Source organism: Ochlerotatus camptorhynchus, unplaced genomic scaffold (genome assembly GCF_037179485.1).
Source record: "Ochlerotatus camptorhynchus isolate MF236.1 unplaced genomic scaffold, CSIRO-AGI_Acam_v1.1 ptg000176l, whole genome shotgun sequence".
Classification (NCBI taxonomy): domain Eukaryota; kingdom Metazoa; phylum Arthropoda; class Insecta; order Diptera; family Culicidae; genus Ochlerotatus; species Ochlerotatus camptorhynchus.
In genome coordinates, this window is record NW_027040666.1 from 4,809,019 (window position 1) to 4,822,206 (window position 13,188).

The following is a 13,188-nucleotide window of genomic DNA, read 5'->3' on the forward strand; positions in this document are numbered from 1 at the left end:
TTTTGTACACGTTTATGATCAAAATATTGCCGTTGACCTGCTATCTCAGCGTTGACTACTTTCCCCTACAAATGACGACATGACAAAGTTTTATCTCGTTTCATAAAATGCATTCGAAATCGATGCATATATTTTCATGTTTAGTTAATGAAACGGTCTGCCACGAATAGACTATAGATATGAATGGCTAACCTGTTTGCAAGTGCGGTTTGCGAGCATTAAATAGGTGTGAGTGAAAGTTTTATTTATGAAAAGCATTTTCCCGTGGTCCTCTGCAGCTTTGCACTATGAGTGCCTTGTTAACGTGAAGGAACAGCTGAAGCAAACAGTGTATTCTCCACGCATATCTTTATGGGCAGTGTTGAGCAACGATACGTCCAACTTTTACCCAGCACTTCTGGGTCGAAGTAGGAGAAAACAATTTAATTATTTGAATAATTTAATCATAAAACAAAACATCATCAGGTGCAACTTCGTTAAGGCGTGGGTCAGATTGCATAGTCCTGGCAAAGACAAGAAATTTAAAATTTTCGATGTTCATGACATTTGAGTATGATTTGAATTAACACTACTTACCTTTATGTTGAGTGACAGGAAGTACAATGCGTTAGATTCAGAAAAGAGTTCCGGAACACCAAACTGAACACTTGCGGGAAAGCGATATCAAACGACAATTGTATAATCAATTCACAACAGTTGCATCATCTGAAGAGAGGTATACTTATTAAATTTCTTATCGTTCTAAAACGCACATTTACATAGACACACTGAGATCCGTTCTATTCCGTTGTGGAAGGCGAAGATGATAATTACTTGTTCATAATTTACGGCAGATGATACCTATGAATTGTATATACAATTTATCCGGCAACACCTGTGGTGGGTGATGAGTTTACGATTAGCCTTTGGCAGGAGGGCAAAATTTATGAATATCAGATTACTCAAATCATTGTGCCTTGGGGCTATGATCAAGCTAAGAAACTGCAGTAAAGTTTCTTGTCTGATGTGGTTTTTATTAATAATAAATCACAAGAGCTTCCCAATCAAACCCAATTTCATCCAGTTTGAACAAATTTCAAATATGGTTGAAATCGATATAAGATGGAACAAATGATCTGAATAATACTCTACCGAGACGATTCGTCAAATCGCATTAACCCAACAATTCAGTCTTGCCAGCAAGTTCTTAGGAATGCCATAGATACGAGAGAGTTATATTTTTTCATTCTCTTGTAATCCATGTACCGAATTTCTTGAGCTATGCATTTTAGTCAAGGCAGAGCAACAATACCGACTGAGGAATTTATAGTTTGATGCTTATGCGTGTTACGCTGGAATAACTCGCACTATTTGATTCGTATGAGGAATGTCAGATACAATTATTGCTGCCTCGTGTATCCTTGTATGTATCCTATATATGTAATGTGAAGACGTTAGACATATACCTGTATGCCAACACAATAAATCTCGCTATTCAAGTTTTTAAAGTGTTTTAATGCTTTTGTGTATTTGAAAGAAACATAATGTGATGACAATACAATAAAAGGTATTGGTATCTTGTTAACGATTGTTTGTATGTTGGTCATTCACTTTATCATTTTATCAACTTTATTTATATTGTAGCGACCCCACATCTCAGCATCAATCCGAATAGGAAATCAATCAGATCAAATCCATAGTGGAGAGTGGACAGCAAAAGAAAAACAAATTAGTACAAAAGCATTTTTCGAAAATGCTTTACTAACGGGTGTTCAATAAAAAATGAGAATGATTTCAGTGCCGTCCAGCGCTCTTGTGAGAGCATCGCGATTAAGTTGCGTCGTACGGCTGACCAGGGCCCCTTCTCCAATATTTATTGACGTTTTTTTTTGAAGAATAAACATTGTGTTTTTAGTTAAAAATACTGAATTCGTTGAAAAAAAATTTTTTACTAGCTGAAAAAAATCTCATTTCTTATTGAACACCCGTTAGCAACCAAAAATATCCGTTTGTATTGTCCAGACACTCATGGTTCTACGAAAAATTGAAGAACACGAGATTTTTATCGATGGGCCCAATTTTTACATTCATTGGCCAACATTAAAGTCATTTCCCACATCTCAGTTAAAAAATCGAAATGGTGCGGTTTTCGTTTTTTTTCTTCTGAAGAATGTCGAAAAACACATTTTGCAGCAATGGTCGAGAATTGATCCCTTTATGATGACATGCTTTTTGTGTAAGGAAGATGGGGTATGCTTTTTTTAGAATTCTGTCAAGCCTCTGATGTGATATACACACCGTGTTCAATATATTCTCATACAAATTCAAACTGTATTTTTTTTTTCACATCAGTAATTCAGATTTGATTTGATAACTCAAAGGTAAAATAATATTGATCAATTACATAATATGTTTTGGGATTTTCCTGCTCAGACGTTTCTCAAATGCTTCATAAATGGGACGCACGGTTTTCATATTCGTTTGATTATGGCATTGAATTGGATCAAATTATATACACTGTGCTCGTTTACCTTTAGCATTTATGGCTACATGAAATACTCCAAGGGATTCAGGTTTGGTGCACTGGGAGGCAATTTAACTTTGGCCAAAAGTAGGTCAAATTATCTCTTGATCACTCGGCTCGTTCACATTTGCATATTCCTCCAGAAGCCATCACTGGAGCGGTATTTTGGAACTTTGGAATAGTTCAGTCACTTCCTGGTACATTTTCTGAGGTGGAAGACCACAATCTGCCGTTTTGAACATTATGAGACTGTTGCAGGGCAAACAACTTTTCATCGGACAGGTCAAACTCTTCCTTAGCGTGCGCTGATAGTAGAAGAATTGCTCTTTCGAGCCTTATTCTCTTCGTTCTCAGGTCATGTTTCAGGACATTGTGTAAGAACGATTTAGAGATATTAAGATAATCTCAGAAATAACTCGTTCTTCCTCACTGAACGTGCTCAGTCGAAGCTCTTCCGGTCATCGACCAAGGAAGTGTCATGGTACCTTCTGATGTTCCAATAGACAAAATCACGCTATTTTCAATTTTTTTTAATACTTTACAGAACGTTTTTATCACCGCGTTAGTTTTCTTCTTAAGTTCAATTAGTATAAACTACAGGAAAAATATTCAGCTAAGCTTCCGGTTGACCGAATTTGAATTCCCGAACCTTTCGTCGAAGACAACAAATCAAGAAGACTGGCAACTCTTCCATTTTCTCATACGAACGCTATGAGACAGGTACAATCGCGTCAGCTGCCGCTCAAAGGTAAATGCGGCCGAACGAATTTGATAGCAAAGATTACATCCTCAGAAGAAGGGTTTGTGTATTTGCTCATTTTCTATGCGTTGCTTCCACCTTCACTCAAGCGCAGCAGTTATCTTCGCTTTCGTTTAACTCCTGCTATCCAACACCTCGTCCACTTTGTTCGCCGTAGAAGGCCAGTTTGCCTTAAACTGCTTCTCACTTCCAACAGTTTTTTGGGTCTTCTTAAGCTTTCGCTTGACGATGGCCCAATATTATTCGATTGGGCGGAGCTCTGGCGTGTTGGAAGGGTCTTGTCCTTTGGCACCACCTGCACGTTGATGGCGGCATACCACTCCATGGCCTTTTTCCGTAATGGCAGGATGCCAAATCTGGCCAAAACAGCACGGAACAATCGTGTTGCTTCGGGAAAGGCAGCAGACGTTTTTCCAGACACTCGTTCACGTAAATTTCCTGGTTGACGGTCCCGGTTGCAATGAAAATTTCGCTGTTTTAAGCCACAGGTACAGAAAGGCTGCCAAACCAGATATTTCTTAGCGAACTTCGACAGTTTCATATGCTAGAAAATGCCTGCCACCTTTCTCCTTCCGGTTGCAGTATAAAACTACACGAAGCTGTTTGAAGTCTGTCTTGACGTAGGTTTCGTCGTACATTACCATGCAATCGAACTTTATCAGCATCGTCGTGTACAGCTTCCGGGATCGTGTTTTGACCGTCAAGTATGTTCAGTTTCCCCTACAGTTAATTAATGTTAACATTTCAATGGCAACAGGTAATAATCACTCAACTTTTATCCAATGCACTATGATCCAGGATGGGAACTTAGCAAAAAAGTAGTCCTAGTACTTTTGCTGTAATATTTAGACGATTGGTGACATCGGTGAAGTTTTTGTGCTTTAAAAATACCTTGTTTTGATGGTTTGAAACAATAGAGTGGTCCTTAAATTAATGGATATTCATAAAATAATTTTCCTATTTTTGAAAATAAAGGCATTGAGCTTGAGCAAAGCTGTAGCTGAGTTTATTTCAAGCATCTTTGTTGAAGATGTATAGATCAACCGGTAAACTAATGACCGATTCACGCCATTCTAAGAAAACTATAAAACCAATAAAAAACAAAAATTTTCATAGGTTTCCTATGACTGGCCGTTATTTTTTCGGTATTAGATCAAAAACAGTAAGAGACACTACTATAAAATTTTACAGTAAATGATAAGAAGTTTTCAGTCATGTAAAAAATCATAAGAAAAAATATCATTAGCCTGACAAGGGGTTTTTCTTGATTTCCATGCGATTTTCCTGCACTCATCGAAAACGTCACCAACATTTGTGATTTTTTGAAGAAAAGTCTGGCTCTAAAAGCAAGTGTCAAAACATTGAGTTTAATTTTACACGAGCTTCGAAAACCTAAAACGAAATTTTGTCCGCTCTAACATTTTTTTAAATTAGTTTATTTGTTAAGGCTCAAATATCCAAAAGGACTTAACGGAGCCGAAACCAATAAATAATTTTATAATTACAGTAAATTATTAATGAGGAACATTCTTACTCTTCCTGGAAGACTTGAGCTTAGCTTAGAATTTATAGGAAAATTGGCTCTAATGTTGGCCTATGGATCTAAGATTCGGTCCATCGCTAAAAATTTTATATTTATCAATTTTATCTAGATGAACGCGTCATAGAGACGGTACTTAAGGATATTTTTGGTCGCTATTGAAAATTTAGTCGATTGCTGAATTTATGTATGGGCCCAAATTAGGGGCATTTAGGTCGACATTACATCCATTTCCCCTATTTATTTTCAGTTGATCCGAAAATGAAAATAAAAATAAAATTTTACATTCTCTTTGAATATTTGCTTTGAGGAAGCGTTCATCTGTTTTTAATGTTCACAAATGCATGTCAACAGTATGATGTTGGCTATCCGCCCGTTAAAACAAGCAATCTTTTCTGTGTGGCTATGCTTCCAAGATACATAGATCAAATTACACGACAAATGTAATAATCAGGAACACAGTGAATCGTAAATAATCTTCCTTCAATCTCCTTTCCAGTCACAGTTTAGTACCCACTTATCTGTCTTCCTTCCTATTAGGTAGCAGATACCAGTGCGTATGAGACAATGTGACGTATGTCTGGGTGTGCTTTGCCTGCCAGGAATGAAGAACAAACAGAAGCTGAAGTGAGTAATATCTATTCCTCTACAAGAAGGTGGAGGGCGGAAAAGTTTCCCGTTAAACATGATAAAGAATATCCACTAGACTGAAAGTTTTCACCTCTTCCTTCCAATGCACCGATTATCTGAAAAAGGTAAGATATGCTATAAGAAAATTATGCAGCATTATTTGCCACCCCTGCAAATCAATGTAAGGGATGCGTATGCGGATTGAACTATCGGGAAAAAGAGATCAAGGAGCATCGATTGATTGGCAATAAAACGATGCAGCTTCAACAATTGATAGGAGCTCAACGTCTACGCGTTTGATGAGCTGAACCTGGTTGCAATCGGCAGTATTGATGGGGAATCAATTTTACAGTAAGGACAGACATAATTGTATTAGTTGGGTACATCTATGATTACCATTTTGCGATAAAGTTTAAAGGCTTCGTAGAATCTGGTTCAACTTTGATGGGTCCTTACGAGTAGAACTTTACCTCAAATTATTTAACTACTTGTTTTTAATCATAAGACATATCTCATTAGGAATTCATTACCTCATGACAGAGATGTCGAACTGCATTTAAGCTCAATTTGCATCATGTCCATTGATATGGTACCTACGGACATGTGTATGATTATCGTATGTTAAAAATTGTGCCATCGAAACCACATGGTGGTTTTCAATCTGCCGGAATCTAAATTTGTGTCTCGTCAATTTAGCGACAGTTTCCATAATTGCTTTAATCGTGTGCGTGCCGGTTTTACATTATTTCTGCTCGGATGGTTTTGATGACCACCCTCCCGAATAGAATTTTGCAAGTTAAGCATTGCAGAAGGTTTCACCAGATATTGAAGCCCAATCATCGTGCAGAGTCACTGTGTGGGTAAACTTGGATATATTGTGATGTGGATATATGTCAAGTAACGTCGAAAAAAAAAATCAATATCGCGAATTTAATCCTGCGGTTGACATCTGAATAAATTTATCATCGCAGGTATCTTCGTCTGTATTGTTTTGTAGCGTAGGATCTACGAGAGACGAATATGCCGTGACATTTTGGTGCTTTGTAGATGTTTGTACAGGTATTAGGCATTTGCTCATCATTACGATTATCATGAATGCTTGTGCATACGTAGTAGGAAGTAGCACTTTTGCACGATCTGCCACCTGTCATTTTTTTCAAACTGATTTAGGAATGTTACATAGTATGAATAAGATAAGATAAAATCAATTCGCCGGTTTTGAGTTTTTACAAGTCAATAACAGATTCAGTATTGTAGGTCCATTTCCGCATAACATTTCAATCTAAATTCGTTACTGCAGAAGGTTACTACACCCACTCTTAAAGAAGGGGTGGAGGAGAGAATTGCGACACAACATAATATTAAATTAATGTTGAAAATCTTGATAGGGCTCCAGCCTAGAATGGTAAATTAGGCTGTTAGAAAAAAATAGCTAATACATGAAAACTCTCTTATTATTAGAGGTAATACGCTTAGTTCTTCTGGAAGTAGTAAGTTTTTCGAACAATTTCTAATTATGTGTTCAAAGAGGTTTACAAATAGCCGAAATACAGGTATTGAGAAACATAAATTTTCAACAAAAATTGCATAAATGTCTGTACAAAAGGGCCCTTACAATTTTCGGCTGTATCGAAAAAAGACAGCAGATTTTATGTACATGGTGATTCAGAATAACTGTCACCGATTTCACAAATATTCAATTCTCAATGGATAAAATGGGTATATGTTCAAGTATTTTTGTTTTAAGTGTGTACAAATATCAGCTTGTATTGATAGTAGGATTTGAAATTTCATTCGTTTGTGATTTCAAGCAGCCATTGACGTCAAAATGGAGAATGGCATAAATCTTTAAAAAAATCGTGTGTTATCTTTTAGAAACTGAAATCTCTTCGAAAGAATGTAACATTTATTTTTGCATCATTATAGAGGTTCAAAGGAACCATGCTTGGAAAATCTGTTCAATATCAGAGCTTAAACGCATCACCAGGACTCAAAAAGTGCTGGAACTAAAGCGTGCGTGCCAGCTGTGGTTAATTTTCATGACAAATGTGGCTGATAATTAAGGTAAAGGGAGAGAGATTTGAAATAAACTATGCTTAGTTGAAGATTATATATGTAGAATATCTGGAATATAATGATATCAAAAATTCATGCAAGCGTTCAATCGTTATGACCATTTTAAAAAGGGACAGTTATTCCGAATCACCCTGTAGATTATTTTTGCCCAAGAAGATTTTGGCCTTCTGCTTATTGGACCGAGATATACACACTTAAAATCAAAATTTGTTTTCGGTGAAATATATTGCCGTAAAAGGTCAGTATACTGAAAATTTACTGAAGTTTTGTTGAACATATAATAGTTTACCGAAATTCGGATCTGGTTTTAATAAAATTTTGGTAAAAACAATAATTTACCAACCTTCGTCATCTAATTGAACAAAAAAAACTCAAACTGCCAAAATAATTCAACGAACTTTACAGCATTTCTTTACCGAAAATACTTGAAACATCTGTCAAAACGAAGATGGACTCATTCCAAACTTTCGTTTTGTTTTCGTAAAATAGCTGTCAGAATGAAATCGACCTATTGGGTGTGCATGAAAATTGGAAGTGGTAGCCTAGATTGATAGTCATTTTTAAGTATCGTGGAACCACCAACTTGAATAAAAAAAAAATAACACGGCAAAACATCTAAATGTGTATGCATTACAGTGAATTAATTTCTGAGACATTTTAATACAAGAATTTCAAGCAATTCTTTGACAAATGAGCAATCGATCTAGATCAATCCTTGAAACTTTTCACATGTCTTCGGTATGAGAGATCATCTATTTTCTACATTTGACTCAAGAACGTACTGACTTTCAAAAGAAATTTGAAATAAAAAGTTTAAAGCTAATAAAACTATTTTTTTTAGAAACACCCTATGCAAAATGGAAACGATAAGAGATAGAACTAACGAGAAAGAGAAGGATTAGTATTTTCCATTTAATTCCACTACTTTATTTGCTTATCCTTGACAGATACGCGTATCTGTCAAGGATAAGCAAATAAAGTAGTGGAATTAAATGGAAAATACTAATCCTTCTCTTTCTCATTATACAGGTATTCCACTAAGACGCCCACATTCATCAGGATAGAACTAACGTTTCTTGAACAAATAAGCTAAACATTGACCTAGCTACATATATTTTGAAGAAAATGTGTCTTTATTCTGAGTACTGCGAACTCAGCCGATTTTATTTTTCAAGTGAGCTAGAAAACATCTTGAAAATCTTCCGAAGTTTCAAATTGTTTTGCTGAAACAGCTCACGAAATTGTATATACATGCTGTCAAATGAACTCTTGGCTCCTCCTCCTCTGCTCCAGAAATAACATATACATGGTGATGGGAGTGCACCTGCGCACAAAGCTTACATGACTCTTATAAAGTTTGATTACATTCTTGTTTCAGCAACCCAGTTTTGGCATTATTAATATCAAATAAAAATACTTTTTCGAGCATTCCGCTCGATGATTTACATTATCCACCAACTAAGGTTAATGTTTCCACAGTTTCATAATGATAATTATTAATTTGTTTTCAGTAGGTGGCAACACCTTTACTTGTGGTTCAAACAGTAACTACCTACGTGACTTCTGAGCTCTTTTCAATGTTTGGCTCCCGTTTGACAGTTTGACTCGGCTCCCAGATGACAAGCATTTTGAGTTAGTTCGCAGTACTCAGTCTTTATTGAAAAGTTAGCTTTTGAATATCCACTTATTTAAGGACCACCCTAATGTTTATAATCACCAAAAAAGTGATGTTTTAAGCCCACAAACTTCACCGAAGACACTAATGATGGTAAGCTAAATTTTCGTAAATGTGGCCCCGTGTAAACTTCGTGATGAATTAGCCTATAGCTAAGCATCATACTAATAATAATAAAAAATACTGTTCAAACTATTTTTTTCTTGTGAATTAAAAACTCAAAAATTTCTCATCATGTTCTAGATGCACTTCTACAGATATTAATTGAGTACTTTCGATGTCAACACCAATGCATAAATGTATATATTGTGTAGCAAACACAATGATACTCTATGGCCAGGGAGGCCGAGACAATTTCCAGTCGAGATAAACCAATAAACTCGGTATACTGTAATCCCTCTATTTATGCGGTGGGTGGTACCGTTCACCCAGCGCTATTTCTTTGTTGTCCTTCAACCAATTGAGCTGATTCTGTAGATACTACATTACACACATATTCCATGTAGGGTCAACCACATCTTCACCATTCAGCTGATAACTAGTATATTCAAACTTACAAATTTAAATTCCGATAAAAATACTCAATACTGCTTTCAGGGACGACTTCAGACAATTTCTGAATGATGCCAATTTATGAATATTATTGATGTGTTGCATAACGGATTACAATTGCTCAACCGGAGGTACCTGGAACATGTCCGAGTGGCCAATGTGGTATTAGCTACTCAATGAGACTGATAACGATATTGATTTTGAATTCTTATTGTATTTGATGAGTCACATGAAAGGTTTTGGCTCAAGTCAGAATCTGGCCTATGCATACGTCCGGATGTGGTCAATGTGGTCCTGAACCCAACATTATCACCAATGATTTTGATTTTGAATGCTAATGTGATTGGCTGTGTCGCATGTTTCCTTTTAGCCTAAAACAAATTTTAACCACTTCCCAGGGGCATTCGAATTGCTTGGAATAGTAGTATTATTGAGTTAGTTAGAGTATCATTGTCCGATTGGCGAAGAAGACGTGACATTTTTACGTTTTTTTCTTTTGCATTTTTGAAACAAAAATTTACTCTTTGGGATATTAAGTCTTCTGAAGATGTTCGGGTCAGTTTTCTGGAAGTGAGGGACTCATTCAGAAAATATTTAATAGAGTTCCAGGTTTGACGCTTGTACGTTTAATTTGGCACCAGATTTGTAAATGTGATGCAGTCGGTGCTAAGAAACTGACCTCGAAAATTTATGTCACACAAAAAAGCTGCTAAATGTGAAAATATAACCCAGCTGTAAGAAACGCTCAAAATTTTTGATACAATAGATTGATTATCACTAAATTTAATAATATTACCATATTCATGATTATCGCCTTCGCGCAACGCGATACCATTTGCAAAACCCTGTTGGAAGGAATGCATATTCCATAAAACTTTTTTTTTCAAAATTTCTCTATAGGGTCTGCATCATCAAAGTCAAAAATAAATGCCTAGCATAAACCAGGGTTCAAAAACGTTTACAATAGCTGATATATGAACTTATACGATTGATGCTGAAAAGTGGATCTCAGCAATGGGCGTTATGAAACGTAACGTGTTATTTTTATAATTTTAAACATGTAAAGTTTAAAATAAATACCAACTCAGAAAGTAAGTTAAGAAGGAATAATTTAAAACCTGTTTAATCACCTGTCACGAAGCTTATTTCCATCGCGTTACGCTGGAATGTGTCTTATTCGTCCAAAACTTGCATATTCACAAAATCTAAACTTTCCATCAAGACGACTTTCACAAGAAATACCTATTAACACTCCGAATACGATGCCTCTAGTAAAATGTGTAACGGCAAACTTGCAATGTTTGCAAAATCATAGCTCAAACATTTATTGACAAACTTCAAATTTACTGACGCCAGTTGAAACTACATACTTTAAAGATTTATTCAGTAACAATAGATTTAAATCGACCGATGAATTGCTGAGCAATGATTTTTCAAACAATGCCAATTTGTTGTTACACATTTTACCGGAGGCATCGTGTTCGGAGTGTTAAAAATGAACGATTTAGAGCTTAAAACTGATTTTTTTCAGGAAGACTTTTAGTCAGTTCTGAAACATTACTCTGCGAGAACTATAAGATACAGAAAAAAGGTTTCTTGATCAAGGTTCAGGTTGAAATTAGCCCAGCTATAACTTTGCCGAAGAACATGTGTCTTTATTTACAAAAAGAAGAAAGGTAGTTGTTGAACATCAATTGATTATACCATTTTATCAATCGCCAATCAATCATTTTTTCGTATCATAAGAAAGGAATTTTATTTACCAACACGTCACTGAATACACTAAACGTCTAAAAACAAAAGTGGTAGGAATACTTTCCTGCTGAATTCCCATCCTGGACACATGGTGGCCTAAACGCTCAAAAACGTGATCGTTTTAGATTTGAGTGGAAAAACTTGATTTTGGGTATGTAGCTTCTCTGGGAAAGTTTCTTGTAAGTCAATGTGCTATCTTTTGGGGTTTTCTGTTTCTCATTAATTCTCCTGGAAGTGAATTGTAAAATCATTTTTTTTTTCAATTGTCAATATAATGCAATGGTTGTAGACAATATTGTTACATGGAGAATTTTTTTTAAAGGATTTAATGTTTTTTTGAAGCGGATTATGCTCATGCTCATGAAGCGAATTAATGTTGATGTAGCGCCATAAAAGCGCTGTAGATTAACATTAATAATCAAAATTGCCCTCAGTCCTATTTTCGAATTGATCAGATTTTATGGAATGTAATTTTGTTTTCCTCTGTTCGGGGCATAAAACCATTGCGATTAGTGATTTGATCTGTTGTAGCATATCCCGTGTCCTTAGTTTAGTGCATGTCGTATTATTCCATCACTATTGAGAAATGATAAAGTATTCGGTTTTGATATAGCTGTCATTCTTGCCTTCATCACAATGAATTGATTCTAATTGTAGTAAAAATATGTTTATTTCTGTTAATTATGATTTTACATTGTTTTAGGCTTTTCATCTTTATTTAATTTGTTATTCTAATTTGCGTATTTACGTTTTTCAACCAGTCTACAGGTTCATTTTGGGTTGAATTGAAAAAATAAATAATTTGATAACCTACCTAACTATGAATAATTTAACCTAATTTGATTTACGTGATTTGATCTCAGATAGGCGTCTCTAAATGTTTCGAAGATAAGCGTACTCTGCTCCTCCAGTGTCCAGGCAGTGGATCTCAGAATTTCGAGTCTCTTGAGGATCATCCTAAGGATCTTTTTCATGATCCTTTGGAGTTTGAGGAGATGGCACTTAGCACAGCTCTCCCATATTGGCGTACCGTACTCAATGGCGGGGCGGATGATTTGCTTGTGGACGGCAAGCTTGTTTTAAATGGAAAGGGTGGACTTTCTGTTCATAAGTGGATAAAGCACCTAATGAAGATGTTGCACATGGTGGATTATTTGTCCACATAGGAACGGAACAGCAACTTGCTATCAAGAGTGAGACCAAAGTAGATGACTTCACTTGACCATTAAATGAGAGTATTATCAAGGTTACCAGGCGGGACAAGCCGAGGTGAATTGGATTGCGGAAATAATATGGTCTATGTTTTAGCTGCATTGATACAAATCTTCCAGCTTTTGTAATAGTCGGACAGAACATCCAGGCCTGATTGTAGTTTTGTCGTCACAGTACGGATCATTCACCCCTTATAAATGATGTTAGTGTCATCCGCAAACATTGACAAAATACCACCACCCGGAAAGGGGGGGGGGGGGGGGGTAACGCCCAAGATCACGCTAGATTTTCATAGACAAAAATCAACAACTAACTGCGGTTGATTTTGAAAGCTGTGATATCGCAGCTCGGAATGTCAAGCTAACAAAACTCACCAAACTGTAGTGAGATTGAGTTTAATGATTTTTGCTTTACACCCGAATTCAACCGAAATTTCCATAACGGCTTGCAGCAGTCCCATCGGTGAAGATTAAAAAGAGATAGCA

The 13,188-nt window shown here is 36.0% G+C and overlaps 1 protein-coding gene across 3 annotated transcripts in view; it reads right to left on the reverse strand.

Annotated features, from left to right (window-relative positions):
• The window catches only part of sNPF (short neuropeptide F precursor), a 90,682-nt gene that overhangs the window by 68,863 nt on the left and 8,631 nt on the right, over positions 1-13,188 (reverse strand). The window contains exon 2 of one of the 3 annotated variants that reach the window (XM_065222567.1): positions 577-705. The exons of the other annotated variants lie outside the window; for them this stretch is intronic. The gene's annotated coding sequence lies outside the window, so the exon portion shown is untranslated. The remainder of the gene's footprint in view (positions 1-576; positions 706-13,188) is intronic. 3 annotated transcript variants of the gene reach the window in all.